Source organism: Protopterus annectens, chromosome 3.part1, assembly GCF_019279795.1.
Source record: "Protopterus annectens isolate FY-2018-M chromosome 3.part1, PAN1.0, whole genome shotgun sequence".
In the NCBI taxonomy this organism is placed as follows: domain Eukaryota; kingdom Metazoa; phylum Chordata; order Ceratodontiformes; family Protopteridae; genus Protopterus; species Protopterus annectens.
The window spans coordinates 1,686,379,381-1,686,397,995 of record NC_056732.1 but is presented as its reverse complement, the minus strand read 5'-3'; positions in this window follow the sequence as shown (position 1 = coordinate 1,686,397,995).

Here is an 18,615-nt window from a genome sequence, read left to right as displayed (position 1 = left end):
ATATATGCATGTATGTAAGCTGAAATGAGCTTAGAAGTCAGTAGACACCCACCCCTGGTGTCAGCTACCTCCTGTGTAAACAGCAACATGGGTCTAAGCTTACACAAAGGAGATATGTGGACACAGTTACTCCTTTCTGCTATTTAGTATCTCCACCTCATTTGCATAGGCATCCATACTCACAGGCTAGAAACTACACACTTCAGAGCCCAACCACGTTAGCAACAGCACCAGTGTACCATTGTAGGGACTCCACATACAGTCCTGTAATATATTTCTGTCACATACTAATTAATTTGTTTTTTCCCAAATTTTTGTTTTATTTTTCTAGAAAGCAGCACAAGCATGCCCAAATTATTAAAAAAATATTAATTTTACTTATTTCCTTTAATTTTTCTGACATACAGAATGATAGTTTCAGTCATACGTGTATGTGGTATGACATTTCTATCCAAGTATCTATATTTTTACAATCCCTTTTGTCTGTCTACACTCCTGTACACAGAACTTTTCTGTGTATACTACAGACACTGACATGGGGTTTGAAGAAATGCCTTTCTGCTTGCTGGCTCGCTCTACCTGCCTCATTTGCATGAGATTCACATGCTTATGAGGTGATTTGCATGCCACAGAAGTTTCCATTTTGGCAAGTGCATGTGAGCCACTCAGCACTGCTTACTGAATCTAAAAATGTTCACGGCTGTGTAAGCAGCACAGTGTGATGCCTACATGGATAAAAAGTATAGGCTTTATTAAATTCCCCCCACAGAGTGAGACAAGATCAAGAAAAATATGAAGAAAATGTATATAAATATATTGAGCATAACAGGAAACGATTTTATAGATACATAAGATGCGGAAAGAGTAAAGATATACAAATTGCTAAACTCAGTGTAGATCCCAAAATTTATTCTCAGATACAGCAGATTAAAGATATATTTATAAAAACTTATGCAAAGCAGTTTGGCACTTCAAAGAGTGATAAATTGTACTAGTGGCATCCAGGTAACCTCAGATACAGAAATCAAATTAGATTATATTGGAAAAGAACTATGCAGACTGGATCCAAACAAAACGCAGGGAGGAGACAGAATTAGTAATAGTGACCTGAGTGGGTAAAACTGCTTTCCAGTTTATAGCCTGCTACAGACCACCCTCCCAAACCCAGGAACCCCACTCGGCCTTCCTGAGAACACTGGAAAATATGAAGGTCTCTCCAAACATCATTATATTGGGCGACTTCAACTACCCAAACATAGACTGGGAGCATTACTCAAGCTCCAACACCCTAGCCCAAAGGTTCCTAGAATTTATAAACTCAAATGCTATAGGAACAACTTGTTACCACTCCCACAAGAGGGGAAAACATACTGGACCTGATCATCACCAACATGGGGACTCTATGCTCCAGACCAGAAGTGTATCCCTCACTGGTAAGATCAGACAATAAACTAATCTCACTGGATATTCACATCCCGACCCCACCCTCTTCCCAGAAAACCACAGTGAAAAACTTCTCTAAAGCAAATTTCACACTCCTCAAAACCGAGGTGGAATCCTTCAAAGCCCCCAGGCCTGTGGAAAATACGGCCCAGACCGTAGAATCCTTTATAAACGCATTCTATGAACACCTTCAGGAATGCATGGATCATGCGATCCCAAATAAAACCAAGACCCAATCCTTCAAAGGCAGACATCCTGTCTGGTGGACCCCAGCCATAAACAAACTATACAACAGAAGGAGGAAGCTACTAAATGATAGAGCAAAATCCCAAAAAGGGAAGGCATCACTGATCAGTATTAGCAAAAAACTACGGGCACTCATAAAATTGTCTAAGGCCAACTTCGAGAGAAAAATTGCACAGGACACTAAGGATAATCACAAGGCTTTTTTAGTTATGTTAGGAACCTGGGTGGTAATTCCCAGATATGCTCATAGTTAGTCCAAAATGACAAAAAAATACACTGAACCCACAGAAATTGCCAACATCCTAGCTGACAGGTTCAGCGCAAACTCCCCCCCCTCCCCACCAAAAGGGCAAATATCTATCCCAGCTGAGTGCTGCCCCCCTGACATCTCAGATGCTCAGGTAAGAGCCGCCTCCAAAGCAAAAACACAGCATCAATGGGACCAGACGGTGTCCCGGCTGCGCCTACATGAACTCCAAGAAGAGCTAAACCCAAACATAAAACTACTGTTCATTCTCAGCCTTACTACAGGATATGTGCCCAAAGAGTGGTGTACAGCAACAGTGGTCCCTCTCCATAAAGGTGGTGCCTCAACGGATCCTGGAAACTATCGCCCCATAAGCCTGACTAGCTTGGTCTGCAAAGCTATGGAAAGGATCATCATGGACCTCATAAATAAAGATATTGGGGACCTACAGACACTGGATCCTACCCAGTTCAGCTTTGTTAAGGGCAGATCCTGCCTCTTAAACCTGGTTGATTTCTTTGAAACAGTCACCAAGGCCATTGACGAGGGAAGGTGGTCCACACAGCCTACCTGGACCTCGCAAAGCCTTCGATACAATACCCACCCGGCATTATAGATAAGCTCACCAGCTTAAATATAAACCCCTATGTCACTAGATGGATTGCAAACTGGCTCAAGGACAGAACCCACATGGTTAGAATTGCTGGAGCCATGTCAGACTCCAAACCAGTTACAAGTGGTGTCCCACAAGGCTCAGTCCTGGGACCTCTCTTGTTCGGTATATATTTCTCGGAGGTGCAGGCCAACACGGAAGGACTGTGGCTGACCAAGTTCACAGATGACTGCAAACTGGGTGCTATAATCAACTCTCCAGCCGACACAAGCATCCTCCAAAAGGGCCTCATAGAAACAGACAACTGGTGCCAGAGCCATGGCCTCAAGCTAAATGCCAAAAGTGTATAGTCATCCCTTTGGCAAAACAAAGTGCCCACAAATTACCACATAGGTGGTAATCCATTAAGTACAGAAGAAGTAATTAGGGACCTGGGGACCCAAGTTGATAGCAATCTTTCATTTGACAACCACGTGGCCAAAGTGGTTAGAAAAACATTTTATATAGCCCACCTAATCATGAAGGGATTCACATCTAGATCAGGGAGGTCATCGTGCCTCTTTACTCATCCCTCATCAGGCCCATAATTGAGTACAATGCCCCTTTTGGGATATACCTTACCAGACGCCTGCAGCAACTGGAAAGACCCCAAAAGTACCTCACCAAGAGGATCAAAGGGCTCAAACAGATGCCATATGCTGCCCGGTTAAAGAAACTCCAGCTCTACTCAGTGGCATACCGCCTGTTCAGAGGCGATCTGTGCCTGACATATAAAGCCATGTCCAACCCGGAATTAATGGACATGATGCACCTCAGAAAATCCAAATCCCATCGAGCTACGCGCTTGAGAGACTTGAACCTCAGCACTGAAATAAATAGGACATGCTGGAGGGACAGATTCATAACCAAGAGGCTCCCTTCACTCTGGAATAAAATCCCAGTCCAGGTTAGGCAGAGTCCCTCATTGACTCTCTTCAAGAGGAATCTTGATGAGTGGATGGGAGATCGTAGGTTTACCCCGGGTATCACTTTTGTGTCACTGTTAGACAGAGGCACAGTATACTAACCTCGAAAAAGGGCATAGCAAAATAAATTTAAAATGGGTGGGGAAAGCCAAACACATTCTGGCTAGACTTATAAATGCCCTAGGGCAGATAGCCTAGTATGAACCTATGAACCTATGAACCTATGAACACTTCATCAAGAACTTACAGCACCATTATATCTATTATTTACTAGATCATATAAATATTGGGAGATTCCTCAAGATTGGAGCTATGCACTTATTAAACCTGTCTTTAAGGGAAAGGGGGTAGTACAAACTCAGAGTCATACAGACCCTTAAGTCTACTTTCATGTTGTGGAAAAACAATGGAGAAGGTAATATTGGATAAGTTATTGTTAGAACTGGAAAGGCGGGGACTTGACGCTATATATCAGCATGCACATGATGTTCTATAACAATATAATAACAGCTGTGAATAAAAAAAGTGTGCTGTGATATAATTTATATAGTTTTAACTTCTGCATTTGACAGGGTCATACACAAAACACTGATCAATAAATTAAAACAACTAGATATTGATGTACTCTTGATAAGATGGATAACTGAATGGTTTACAAATAAGACACAGCAAGTATCATACAGCAGTTGGACAGGTGAATTCTTGGTTACAGGCAAGGTGTCCCACAGGGCTCTGTCCTAGGTCCATGCTTGTTTAGAGTGTATCTTTCAGATTTATTATTTTCATCAGAGGTGTTCTATAGTCGATAGGCAGTTGACTTGAAACTGAGTAAACTTATATGCACTACTGATATGGCATGTCTGCAAAAGAACCTGACTAAATGGACCATTTGGGCACAGGAGAATAATTTACTGATAAATACATCAAACACTAAGCATATGAGATTGAAAGGTGACTAATATAGCACAAACTGTTTGAAACTATAGATTAATTTAAGGACCTGGGTATATGGATAGAGCCAGCTTTGAGTTTTTCTAATCTTATCGACCAACTGGTTTATGATAGTTATATAACTGTAGTTTGTATAAAAAGATTTATAAAGTCTAGGAAACCAGGAATGATGAAGTTGTTGTTTGTAAGTTACATTAGACCCAAATTTGAGCATGGAATAACAATATAGAAACCTTATCAGAAAAGGCATGAATAAACTGGAAAGAGTACAGTGGAAATATACAAAGGGCATCCATGGATATGAAAATTTAAGTTATTATGAAAGACTAAAATACCTGAACTTGTACAGTGTCTCATACAGCTATTTAAGAGTAGACCTTATTCAAGCATATGGGGCATTCAGAGGAAACTGCCTCTGGGAATGTTTGAGGTTATTAAAAAGTAGTACAGGAGCATCAGCCAATCTATGTAAAAAATTCTATAGGAATGAGAAGTGTACTAATTGGTTCTATGAGAGAGCAGCTATCATATGGAATAGACTATCAAATTACATTAAAGCAAGCGCTGGTTTAGATATTTTTAAGAACAGCTTGGACACATTATGGGAACAACTGTGTTATTATAGTAGTTGGCTAGAAGGGCATTAATGCCTGTGTTTGAAAGATTTGTATGCATGTATCTTACATAATCTTTTGTGTTCATTCATATGTCTTATGCTTTAATTACTTTTCACTTGTAATTTATTTCATTATCTCATTGCAATATATAACATCTAATCATAGGACAAAAAGAAAGGGAATGTAAAATGGTTAGTATCACTTCATCTTGGAATTGTTGCAGCTTATGTCAAAAGAAAAATAGAATAAATAAGATGTTTAGACATTGTATAGGACTGTTAAAATTGACAAAGTTTTTTCTGAATCATGGATTTGTCCTCAGCTCATTGTCTTTATTAATGGACAATACTTGAGTGAAACTTTCTTGTTTTATTAGTATAAAAAGGATCTAGGACTCTTGAATGAAAGCACTTTTAACCAAAACTAATACTGCTGAACACACTTTAGTGAAAGTGCTTTTCACCAAAAAAGCACCTTTGCTAAAGTGTGCAAAAAAAATAATAAACAACAAAATAAAAAAAAAACACAGAACTCATGTTTATGCAGGGGGGCAATCCCATCTGCACCCTCCATGTGTGGGGCTGCGCTGCCCCACACACCCCTACTTTTATATTCTCACTCCAAGATAGCACTACACTACACTGGGAAAAAGGGAATATTCCCTTATCCCCATTGTGCTACGATCTCAGCAACATCCATTTCCCCACATTTTTCTCTTTTTTTTAGCAAATTGTCACAAAAGTGCTTTTTTGGTGAAAAGCACTTTCGTGAAAGTGTGCTCGACCATTTCACTTTCGAACAGTTGTTCGGTAGAAAGTACAGATCCCTATAAAAGGTGGCTCCTCTACATGTGGTCGAGATGCAATTCCTTGAGTGTCAGTTGCCCAAAGAAAAAACTACCATTAGACATCACATTAATCATTGTTTTCTATAGGAAATCATTGCTGGTGTGATATCTAAGTGTGCTCAGGAAATGGATCCCTTCTTTTAGCAGATTTCTCCATTCTTCAACTTGGTGTGACTTTGGATTTGGTATATGTAAGTTTGGAAGCTGCAAGGGGGGCTTACCTTCCTGCAAAATACATGTACACTTAATTTTTTTTCACCCTTTTATGTTTCAGGCATTAATTTTTGATGTTGGTGATACTCGGGTTGTGCAGTTTGGCAATCCACAGCAGAATCATACAAGATACTGATAGAACAAAGTGGAGTGTATTTAATAAGAATGGTCCAAAATAATGGTTATTTTTAAAACATGTTTTACCTTTGTGGTTTGATAACATGTTGCATTAAGTCTCTAGAGGGTTAGAGTTAAATACTCTTGGTTTATGGGACAGATCTGATGAAGGGCAGGAGCCCGAAAGTGCTTATCTCTGTGTGGATTTTTCATCTGTATTTTTATTGTTTTATATTGAGTAATTAAACAGTTCATTTTAGTGGTGGTCTGCTGCAGATTTTTTCATTTTCACTTTGCTATTATAACACTGCCAGAGGTCTAATAATGTTAGCAGCATCTCCGTGATTTCTTATTTGAAGGAATGGCAAACTGCAGATATTGGGCAGAGTCGGACTGATGAGATCATAGCAAATGTAAAATGGGAATCTACCGAGTATCTGTATTTAGGATGAACAGCCCAACACAAGATAACAAGTCTTTTTCATCTTTTCCATATTGATTCATGATGAGCCTGTTGTAAATGAGGGCCTGTATTCATATATAAAATGCAATATCCCAAAAATATTAATTCCAAGATTTATCTCACTTGAAGAAAGAGCAAAATCTACTTCAAAATACATTTAATGTGTAATGGTCACTTTCTGAAGCCAGTGTAAGCAACAAACTTTTGGAGTTGAATATAATCTCCTTGGTATGTTTGTTGTTTGGCATTTTATTTCATCAATAAGTTCAGCCCCCAGATTTTGTTTTCTCAAAGATGAAAATCCCTGCCATGACACCAAGAAAGACTGCACTCACAATAACTCAATACCTAAATTAATGTACATTTTTCTAACCATTTATGTAGTAAACTTATTTACGGTTATCCCCAATGATCAAGGGGTACAAATGTTTAGAAATAGTTTATACAGATTGTCTACACACCACATAGTGAAACAAAACCTATTAGTTGACTTAATTGAAATAGTATTGAACAACAATTATGTTAGTTTTGAAGGGGATTTCTTCAAGCAAAACACAGGTGTGGCAATGGGGGCAAAGTGTGCCCCATTATATGCCAACTTGGTTTTAATAGATTGGGAAAATGAACATGTGATGTCATCTAAATTTTACAAGGATATAGCGTTATATGTACGCTTTTTGGATGACATTTTAATATTTTGGAAGGGTAAAGAGGAAGACATAGCCTATTTTGTCGAATCTCTAAATAAAAGTACATCATTTCTTAAGTTTACATACAATGTGCAGCATGACAAATGTGAATTTCTTGACATTATGCTAATTAAGGATAGATTAAATAACAAACTTAATTCTAGCATTTTTCGTAAAAAAACATATTCGAATTCATTTCTTCATTTTGAAAGTTGTCACCCCTACTTTCAAAAAAAGAATATTATTAAAGGACAAATGGTAAGACTTTCCAGGTTAATTAGTGACAACATTACATACAATATTGAAATAAATAAATTGATTGATATGTTTCATGAAAGGGGCTACCCTAACGATATCTTATTGAGTATTAAAGAAGAAATTTTGGCTAAAAGAGAGACGATTTATAAACCTATTTTAAAAGCAGGGTTGACAGTGGAGAACAGGAAAGAGATAGCTGATAAATCAGGTCCATCTATGATATTACCATTTAATGAGGATAGTGCTAACATTATGCACATTATTCAAGATATTTGGATAGGGTCGCTTCCATCGGACATTACAAGTATAGTTGGAGTCTTGCCTTCTTTTACATTCAGTAGGAGTAGAAATTTGAAACAGTTTATGGAAAGTACTAACTTACATGTTCCATATAAACATTGTATGATGAATAAATGTGGATTTTGTAGTACGTGTAAGTACATTAACAACGGGCCGTATGTTTCAGTACACAATTACAATAAAACTATAGCTAGTCCAGGGCACGTCAACTGTAACACCAAGATGGTAGTGTACCTGGCTACATGTTTGTCATGCAACACATTCTATGTGGGCAAAACCATTAGAAAGTTGAGATTGAGAATTTTAGAACGTTAGGGATATTAAAAACAAGAAAACAGCAAGTGCATTATATACTCACAGTATTAGATGTGATAATTTTAAAAAATTCTTGTTTTTTATTATTGATAGAATTCCCTATAGAGATAATGGGGGTGATGAAAATTTATTACTGGAAGTGAAAGAGGTTATATGGCAACTTAGGCTGAATGCCTCGAGACCACCTGGATTAACGAACATATATCATTAGCTAGTCTGTTGAAATACAGGGCGTTGACAATACAATAGCTACACATATTATAATACATACTGTAGTTTGTTATTAATACTTAACTTTAACATTAAACTACTATTTTCTTGTTAGGTGTTACAATATATTATCATTATATACATTACATCTTATTGGATGTGTTAGCATTTATTATTCATTATTAGTCACCTTCATTTTCACTGTTAGGTTATTAACCTTATTTTTAGTTTCATTTTTATGTAAATGTATAAGTTTTGATGTGGTGTGACTTTTTAGAAGTTTTATGGTGTTTATGCAATACGTTTGTATTATTTAAGATTACTACACAAGAATTTCAAACGATTAATTGTTTGAATAGATTAATCTGATTGGTGTAAGTAAAGAGGGTGTGTTTTAAGAAAGTTATTTAAATTTCAACGTATTACTTATACACAACTCTGATGATGCCCTCAGTAGAAGGGTGAAAGCGCTAAGTTGTGTCCTTATTTACTTTTTCATTTGCTGTTATTTTACCTATGGATTAAACAAAGTTAACAGTGCTGAAGAGCTTGTTACATCTTGTGGTTTTTTGAACGGAGACAACAGTGGGCACAATTCCTAGTTTGGCTATTCTTTCAAGACCGTTGTTTCAGTGAATGTGAGCTAAATTAATGTATAGCCTATTCTGTTTCCATGTTAAGTGCATCAGTTCTATTTTTTTAACTTCCTAGAAAGATAATTTGCCAACTAGTTCTTGCAAGAGGTACTAATCACATTGAAAATGAACACAAGATATAATTGTGATACCACAATGTAAGTATGAAGCTGCTCCTCTGAAGAGGTAAGTTACATTTGTTTACCCATGCTGTTTAGCAATTGTATGTAAATCATTGCCCAATACTTACCATGACATCATTTGTGGGTGTGGCTACATAGAACATTGAGTAAATAGTGAAACTGAAAAATCAAACAGCACACTATAGTCTTCATTTTTTTGCAAAATCCTTTGTGTCTCAAACAAAACGGAGTATAACAGAAAATTAAATTAATTTAAATTAAACAAAGATGCTTCTAAATGTGACCACCACACCTTAAAATACATTTTTCCCACTTTTCCTCTAAAATTCAGCAAGCCAAGAAACATTAGAAACAGTTGGTCCACAAAGAAACATAAGTTGTAGAAGTACAGCTTTGGGAAAATTCATCCTAAGTAAAAATGTACATTCTTCACACCTCTCACAAACTAAACTACTGAAGAATGGGTATCACATAAAGCCATCATCAGTGACTTTTTAAAACCATGCAGGGTCTATGGGTTTGATCCAAGGCCAGTTCCTCCAAACCCTGTATTGCTCAAATGACCCATGTCTGACAAGCAACATACAACATTCCTTCAGGTAACTAATTTGGTAATAATAAAATGCAAGCAACCTTAGATTATGTTTATGAAAGCTAACAGTAACAGGATTATGATTAGGTCTCTAATCATAACCAAGTTGTTGCTGTCATTCAAGTCAAGGATGTGAAGCAATTCACCTCAAGGTTGGAGCAAAGTTAATCTTGTCATCCATGATGAAAGCACATTATTACTTGGAAACCAATAAACCAAAAAATAACTATGTGAGCTTTGTTAATTTTTGTCACATAACTACTTAGTTATAATCAGAGACATCTGATCATAATTTTTTTGTAGTACATGGAGTTTCACAGCTCCAAAGTATTATTAGTTGCAGAAAAAGTGCAAGGGCTCAGAGTGCTTTAAAACTTTGTAATCTGCAAAACATTTAGCACAGCCATACAGACAGTAGCCAGGATGTAATTGTACCTCTGACAGTCTAACATCTTTATGAACTGTTAAACACTTCAGTCTGTATGTTTTTTTTTTCCTGCCTGCCAGCAAGAAATGTTTTACAGTGTTCAAGGCTACTTTAGCTTCTTATCATTATGTATAGTATGTTCTAGCACATGTAACAGCACAATAGCAAAAAAAGCCATGTATAACAGCATGTGTTATGCGCCTCTTTGACATAAGAGATGTGCACAATGGCTTCTTCCCAATTTTGGAGTATAATCACTTAATACATCTACATATATCATAACTACTAGTGGCTCCATCATTTTCCATATAGACCTGCCCCAACAGTAAGTTCCATTTTTAGTGGATTTTTCCAGTAATAGATAGGCATCAGAGATTTCCCATTATAGTTGTGAAATGATGTAGTGACCAGGTAAAAATTATGAAAAGAGCTGAAAGAATGTAGCATCATGCTCCAGAAAATGACCTAAAATGAAATACTGTGTATAAATACACCAGTGATGTAATAATGCTGATTATCAAAAAGCACTCATACAGTATATCCTGAAGAACTTGGAAGACTTTAGAGTCATTAGGATCTACAGTTGCTTTACTTATTTATCTGTGTTTGCTAAAGCTTAAAAATGTAATACCATCATTAAAAAGAGTACATTAAAATGAAATGTTAAAAATAATTTGGCTAGCCACAAACATATAATGCTAAACTAAGACAATATTTTTGTCCTAATTTTAACAAAAAAGTATATCAAAATGTATAACAAAAATACGGATTGTGTTATTTGGCAAAAAAGTCAGGTGGTGTTTGCAATCATTCTAGCAGATGTCACTAGAATCTTGGTATAAACAGAAACACAAATGTCTTTGCCATTCATATTTCTTTTTTTAAGAATTTTTTTTATTAATTTATTTACAATATATACACAGAAAGGAAGAAATTCAACATCACATATTGTTAGACAATGATAAGAAAGCATGAATTGTCAAGGTAATCTTACACAACACATTAAGAATCTTGGTATTTCAATAACAGCACTTCAAAATTATCCCAATAATTTAAGGTCTTAGTGTGATCTATATATCTTATTCTGATTACTTCCTTTTCAGTTTTACATAATGTTGTTGTTGTTAAATTTAAAAATTATTCGAATGTAGGAACTGAGTTCAATTTCCAATTGTTTTTAATAACTTTTCTGGCAACTGTCAAGAGAGCCCAAAATAGTCTTTGCTCTTTGGCTTTTACAGATACAGGAAGCTGAACATTCATTAGTATTACTGATCTAGTTAAAGAACAATTATCAGACTATAACCCCTTAATAATATACTTATATCTTCCCAATATACATTTAATGTTTCACAATCTATAAACATTTGTGTGTCCAATCAGCTTTTACATCTCTACTATAGTTCCGACAAACTGAAGAAATCATTCTACTAAATGTAGAGTTTTATAGGGAATTACAAACATTATATGTATATATTACCACATAAAAACTTTCCAGTATAAACTTGAAGAAGTTTGACTAACTGATTTAAGTAACAGAACTTTATTCTTACCATCTATTGAGTCACTCAATCCACCACTATCTAAAAATTTCCAGAATTTTTTATAGAAATTATTATTGTTATTATTATTTATAATTAACGTATATAGGTTCCTGTGTATGTCAATCTAACTTCAATAATAACATTCATATATTCATATAATAGGGAAATAATGTTCTGTTCCTCTTCACTCATATTATTGAAAAATCCATTTAATTTCTTCCTGATGGATAATATTAACTAGTTAACAGATTCATCCAACTAATATTCTTTCACTAAATATTGCGGGAACTTAGCTTTTCCTTTCTCAAAGTACTCAGACCATAATACTAATCAATTCTATTTTAGTAAATTCATTTTAACATTGGTCTGCGTTTTGTTAAATCTAGAGGTATATTCAATAGAAATACAAAAAATGTTCATGTTGATATTAATGGAGTTTTAAAAACATATTTCTTAACTGTTTTAATAATTGAGTTCATACATGTAGATTTTAAAGACTGAAATTAATTTCATTTTAAGGTAAATTTTGTTAACCAGATGAAAGGATTATTACATATTTCTAATTTATCATCTTTAAAAAACTTATAAGAATTTAGTATAATCTAGTCATGGATGGTTTCCCATTGATTGGTGTAAGCTGAGTCTATCTAGAGTATAATATAGTTAAAACTTGCAGCAATAGAATAAGATTTTACATCTGGGAAGCTAATGCCATCATACTCCCATAATCTTATATGATTTATATAAGCAATTTTCAACTTTTTAGGCTACCATAAAAATGAAGTTAACTTTTTTCTATCTTCTTTAAATGTTTTTTGTCAGGGGATAAAGCTATTGAATGCAATGTATGTATATATATATATATATATATATATATATATATATATACATATTATATGTTTATGTATATTCTTGGGTAATATAATATATATGTATAATCTTGGGTAATATAATATATAGATATAGATATATAGATATATGCATGTATAATCTTGGGTGATATAATAATTTTAATAAGAAGTAACACTACTTCAAATACTTTTTCAAAATTATTATTAATAATCTTACTCACATCTGGAGATAATTTTATTCCTAAATATTTTAGTTATTTTCCTTCCCAATTATATTTATGCTTATCCCTAAACTTACTATCCAGTAATTGATTTAACACTAAAGTCTCATTTTTATGTCTATTAAATTTCAGCAGTGATACTTCTTAAAACTTTTCAATTTCCTCATCTATTTCTTTGAATAATTTAAATCTCCTACAATTAGCAAAATATCATCTGCAAAAAGCTGTATTTTAGACTTGACAATTTCTACTAATTGAGAATCTGTCATTTTTTTATTGTGTCTTATACTATTAGCTAAGGGCTCAATAACTAATGTAAACAGTAAGGGGGACAAAGGATGCTCTGGTTTTGCACCTTTGTTTAAAGTGAATCATTGAGAAATGTAAGATTCAATTTTAACCTATGCTTTGGAGTCACTATACAGGTGTTTTTTTAATATTTCAATAAACTGTTCTGGAAATACAAACACTTCTAAAGTTTTAAACAAGTAGTTCTAAACTACAGAATAAAAAGCTGTCTAAGCTGATTACAGCCATTTTTTCATTCCTTTTTCTAAATCTAAGGTAGTTACTATCCTTTATATTGCCGCATGTTAACCTATTGACTTTAAACCCTGTTTGATCTTTATTAATGAATTTTTCTTCTATATCTCTTAACCTTGTTGCAAAAATTGAAGTAAATATTTAATAGTCTGCATTTAATAATGAAATAAGTTTATATGAGGAGACTAACTAATTATCCTTTCCTTGTTTAAGTATAGGTGAGATTACAGAAAATTTCCATGAAGGAATAATTATTTTGTCACCCAGAATTATCCTGAAAATGACATTCAGTAATTCTAAAATATTTAATAGAACAGATTATATAATTCTATACTTAAAGCATCTGACCCTGAAGTTTTACCATTTTTACCTTTTTCTAAAGCTTCTTTAACTTCTTTCAGGGTAATATGCTTATTTAACTGAGATATTTGTTGGTCATTAAATTTACTAGCAACAGTTTTCTTTAAATAATTGTCACTTTTGTAATCATCAGGATTATTTTTATCTTTATTAAGATCCTCATGGAATTTTTTAAAAATATTAAGCATTTCCTTTATATCTGAAGTAAGAGTATTAGTGTGAGGATTTCAGATATTACTGATTTGTGCCTTTTTGCTTAACATCTTATTTCTATTGTCCAATCTATGTAGATTTTTTAAGTTATCGCATAACTATACAATTTTATTTTTTCTAAAGCAATCTCCACTTTATACATTAAAACTATTTGATATTTTGTCATTAATTTTTTTATGATTTCTGTATTATCCAATTTCTTTGTTTGCTGCTCAAACGTCACTTTGTGTATTTCATCTTGTATTTCTAACAACTCTTTTTCCCAGTCTTTTATTTTATTACTATCCCATCTTCCTATTCTATCTTTAATATGCATTTTTAAGGAGTCCCATAATATGACTTTACTAACTTGACCATTATCATTCATAGATAAGAAAAAATCCTCAATTTGTTCCTTAAGGTAATTCTCAAAACTGTTTTAATTTCATCAAATATATTGGGATTCTATAAATAATCTGAAATTTCCTTATATGCATTACTATATTAATACTTAGTGCATTATGTTCAGACAAATGACAAGGAATAATTTTAAAATAATTCACTTTATTCAGTAAATCTACAGAAACAGAAATCCTATCAATTCTTGTTTGCATTCCATGCTCATAAGAAAAATAAGTGAAGAACACTGACTTATCTTCTGCTTGTTCTAGTAAATCAATTAAATTATCATTACTAATCCATCTATTTAGTGCTTTAGCTGATGCTTCCTTCTGTCCACTCACATCTTCTATACTAGATATGCAGTTAAAATCCCCTGATAAAATTAGGCTACACTTCCAATGACTTTATAGTAAGTTTAACCCCAGGATTCAATAAAATCTGTGTAGGCTCCATGTAGAGCCTACAGGGAATGGGCCAGTTTATGTGGCCATGCTTTCCCATTGGCAGCACACCATGCAAATTAATCATGGCGAGCTGCCAAGGGAGATCCATGTAGGCAGCAGTGTAGTATCTCGTTGTTGTGGATTGCCTGGGGAATTCCTGGACAGATGTTATGTACAGGATAATGTACATACCTGCAAGGTACCCTGGTAGTCTAGAAATAGGTGTGAATTGTAATTTTTTTATGCCTGTTTGAAGCACAGCAGTGCTGAATTCCACTTACACATACACAACTGACACCTGCCAGACATCTAAAAATAGAAACTAGATATAATTAATTATTTATTTTGCTTTCTTTGAGTGCATCTTTGTGAGGTGCGGCACGGAGCGCGGCAATACCGAGCTGCACTTACACATGCACAGGTGACATCTGTCAGGCATCTATAAATAAAAAAATAGATGTAATTAATTATGTGTTTTGATTTACATGTTATTTTATTTTTGGAATGGCCATTTGCGTGAAGCAGTGCTTAGCAACACTAACAGGTAACAGTAATATATGTGAAGGTATACTGGTTTTCTTACTATCTTTTGCTCATTCATCTCTAATACATAAAACAAGAAGGCCTGGGGTTTCATTCAGATGCTTTTATACATACAAATATATTAGGATGAATAGCAGCATATTTAAATATGAATGAACTAGTTAACAAATGGAGCTTACATACATACATGCTTACATCTCAACAGCTAACTAGAAAATGGCATATAGGCTCACGTGCTCAGTATTTATACACTTGTGCAAGCCCTTGGATAGCTTCTTAAAGGTATATACACACACATTGATCTACATCCTCCTTCTTAAAAAGATTGCCCTTTATGTAAACAATATGAGAGCTAGACATGCATTACTATATACATCAGAAACAAAACAGAATGTTCATGTGCAAGTTGTTTCATATCTGTTGCAGGGTTTAGAGATTCAACTATATCTTATAACATAACAGTTGGGACCAAATTTAGCAACAGGGACAGTCTGCAGTGCGCAACTCATATCAGGAACGTCTGGATTTGTCATAGTAACAATAATGTCCTCTGGAACTTCCTCTGGAATTGGAACATCGGACAACTCACTCTAAGATAAAGAGTCTTTCTCACAGGCTATGTGCTGTGGTATACGTTTAGACACCAGTCTCAAATGCTTTTGATTCCACCTAAAAGTTGCTCTTTCTGATTCTGTTATATACAATCTCAGCTCTGGACCAGTATTCTTCACTACAACAATCTGATCATAACATCTGGATGTCTGCATCTTTACCACTTCTCCTTCTCGTAATGGATTGAGTGGTTTGCTGGTCTTATTGTAGTAGGACTTCTGGGTTAAATGCTTCTTCAACAGATTGGCTTTCACTGATCTGTTGTTCTTGACACAAGGAACCAACAATTGACTACTGATTGCTAATGTGGTTCTGGTTTGTCTCAACAGAAATCTCTGAGCAGGTGAGCCAAGATGTTTACCATGAGAAGCATTTCTGAGATTAAAGAGACTCTAGAAAACATCACTATTATCTCATTTTCTCTGGTAGTACTGCTTTGCAATTTGCACTGCACGTTCTGCCAAACCATTTGACTGCGGGTACTCTGGACTACTTGTGACATGAGTAAAGGCCCATTCTTCAGCAAATCTTTTGAACTGTTGGCTTGTAAACTGCATGTCATTGCCAAAAATTACTTTGTTCAGGCTACCATCTACAGCAAAATAATGCTTCATCTTAGTAATAACAGTACTGGATGCTAGGTTAGGAAGTAGGTCAATCTCAAACCAATTGGAGTAAGAGTCTACTAAGACCAAGTAATGTTGACCTTTCCACTCGAAGATATCTGTGGCTACTGTTGACTAAGGTAGTTCCGGAATCTGGTTAAGCTGAAGTGGTTCCTTCTGTTGATAAGACTTTGTACTATTACACACTGAACAAGATAAAAGTTGTCTCTCAATGTCTTATGACATAGAAGGCCAAAAATAATAGTCCTCTCACCCTTCTTTTGATAGATTCAGTTCCTGGGTGACCACGATGCAAGACAGTAATGTACTCTGGTTGCAAGGACTTTGGAAAAACTACTTTTTTGCCTTTCATAATGATACCTTTGTCAGCCAAAATCTCATCTCTGTATGGAAAATAAGGTTGCACTTCTTAAGGTAAACTAGATTGCTTTGACGGCCATCATTAACTGATAAAGTGGTTGAGCCTTTGTAAAACTGGATCTGTGGCTATGTGATCTCTCAGTTCATTAAGATGTGTGGAAGAAAAATTTCTCACTTCCATGACTTCAAAATCAAGGCTCTGATTCTCATGCTGTTCTGTGGTATTTCTGAGTGATCTGGATAAGGTATCAGCAAGATAAAGAAGGTTGCCTTTCTTGTAGACAAGATTGAAATTGTACTTTTGCAATCTCAGCATCATACGTTGCAGTCTGGCTGGAGCTGAATGCATAGGTTTTCTCAAGATAGTGACCAATGGTTGGTGGTCCATTTTGATCTGGATAGAGCTACCATAAACATAATCATGGAACTTCAAATATGCAAGCACAATTGCCAAAAACTCTTTCTCAATCTGATCATATTGCATCTCAGTCTGGGTAAGAGTTCTCAATGCATAGGCAACAGGTTGATCCTGTTGTAGAATGACTGCACCAAGACCAAATTTTGAAGCATCACTGGAAAGTGTAACTGGTTTATGAACATCATAGTATCCGAGAGTAGGTGGACTAGCAAGTCTCTGTTTCAGGACGTCAAATGCTCTTTGGTGTTGTTCTAAGTCTGTTTTTTTGTGTCTTTCAGCTTTTCCCAGTTAGGGGTCACCACAATGGAACTCCAGTCCGCTAATGATTGGCAGTTGATTTTTACGTACCGGCTTGCCAGGCCTGATGCACAATCTTCAACGAAGGTATGCCCATTCATGCATGTCTCCACGCAGAAGGTGCTAAAGCTGAGAATAGAACCAGACAGAGTCTTACTGTGAGGTGACAATGCTACCGCAGCACCACCACTGCGGTTCTGTACTAGTAAATAAATGACTAACATAAGTAACTTCTTGTGGCCTGAACTTGCATTTGTGTGGATTGAGCTTCAGATTCACTTGACATGTCCTTTCTAGAACTTTTCTGAGGTTTCTGTCATGTTCTCCTTCATTGTGACCTCCTACTAATATGTCATCTACTATAACAGCACAAGGATACCCAGGAAAAATTTGCTTCATTATACGTTGAAAGACTTCACTTGCAGAATTTATCCCAAATGGCATTTTCAAAAATCTGTACCTGCCAAACAGAGTACTAAAAGTAGTGAGCAATGAGGATTTTTTTGTCAAGCTGAATTTGCCAAAATGAACTCTTTTCTTCAAAGAAAGAAAAAATGGTGGCATTTGGCATTAAGGCTGTGACTTATTTGACTGTGCACATTGTGTGATGAGGTCTTTTAAGTGCTTTGTTCAAATCTCATGGGTCAATACATATTCTGATGTCATCTGAGCTTTTCTTATGAGCTACCACCATGGAAGATACCCATTCAGTTGGAGTTTCAACAGGACAAATCACAACTTCTCACACCATTTTATCTAACTCAGCTTTGACTTTGTCCTGCATTGCTATTGGAACTTTACATCCCAGCCTGATAGCTGGACTGACCTCTGGGTCTAGCTTCATGGAGTACACAACTGGAAGTTTGTCTAGTTTGTCTTCAAAATGATCAGCATAGGTAGAAAATGTGCTGG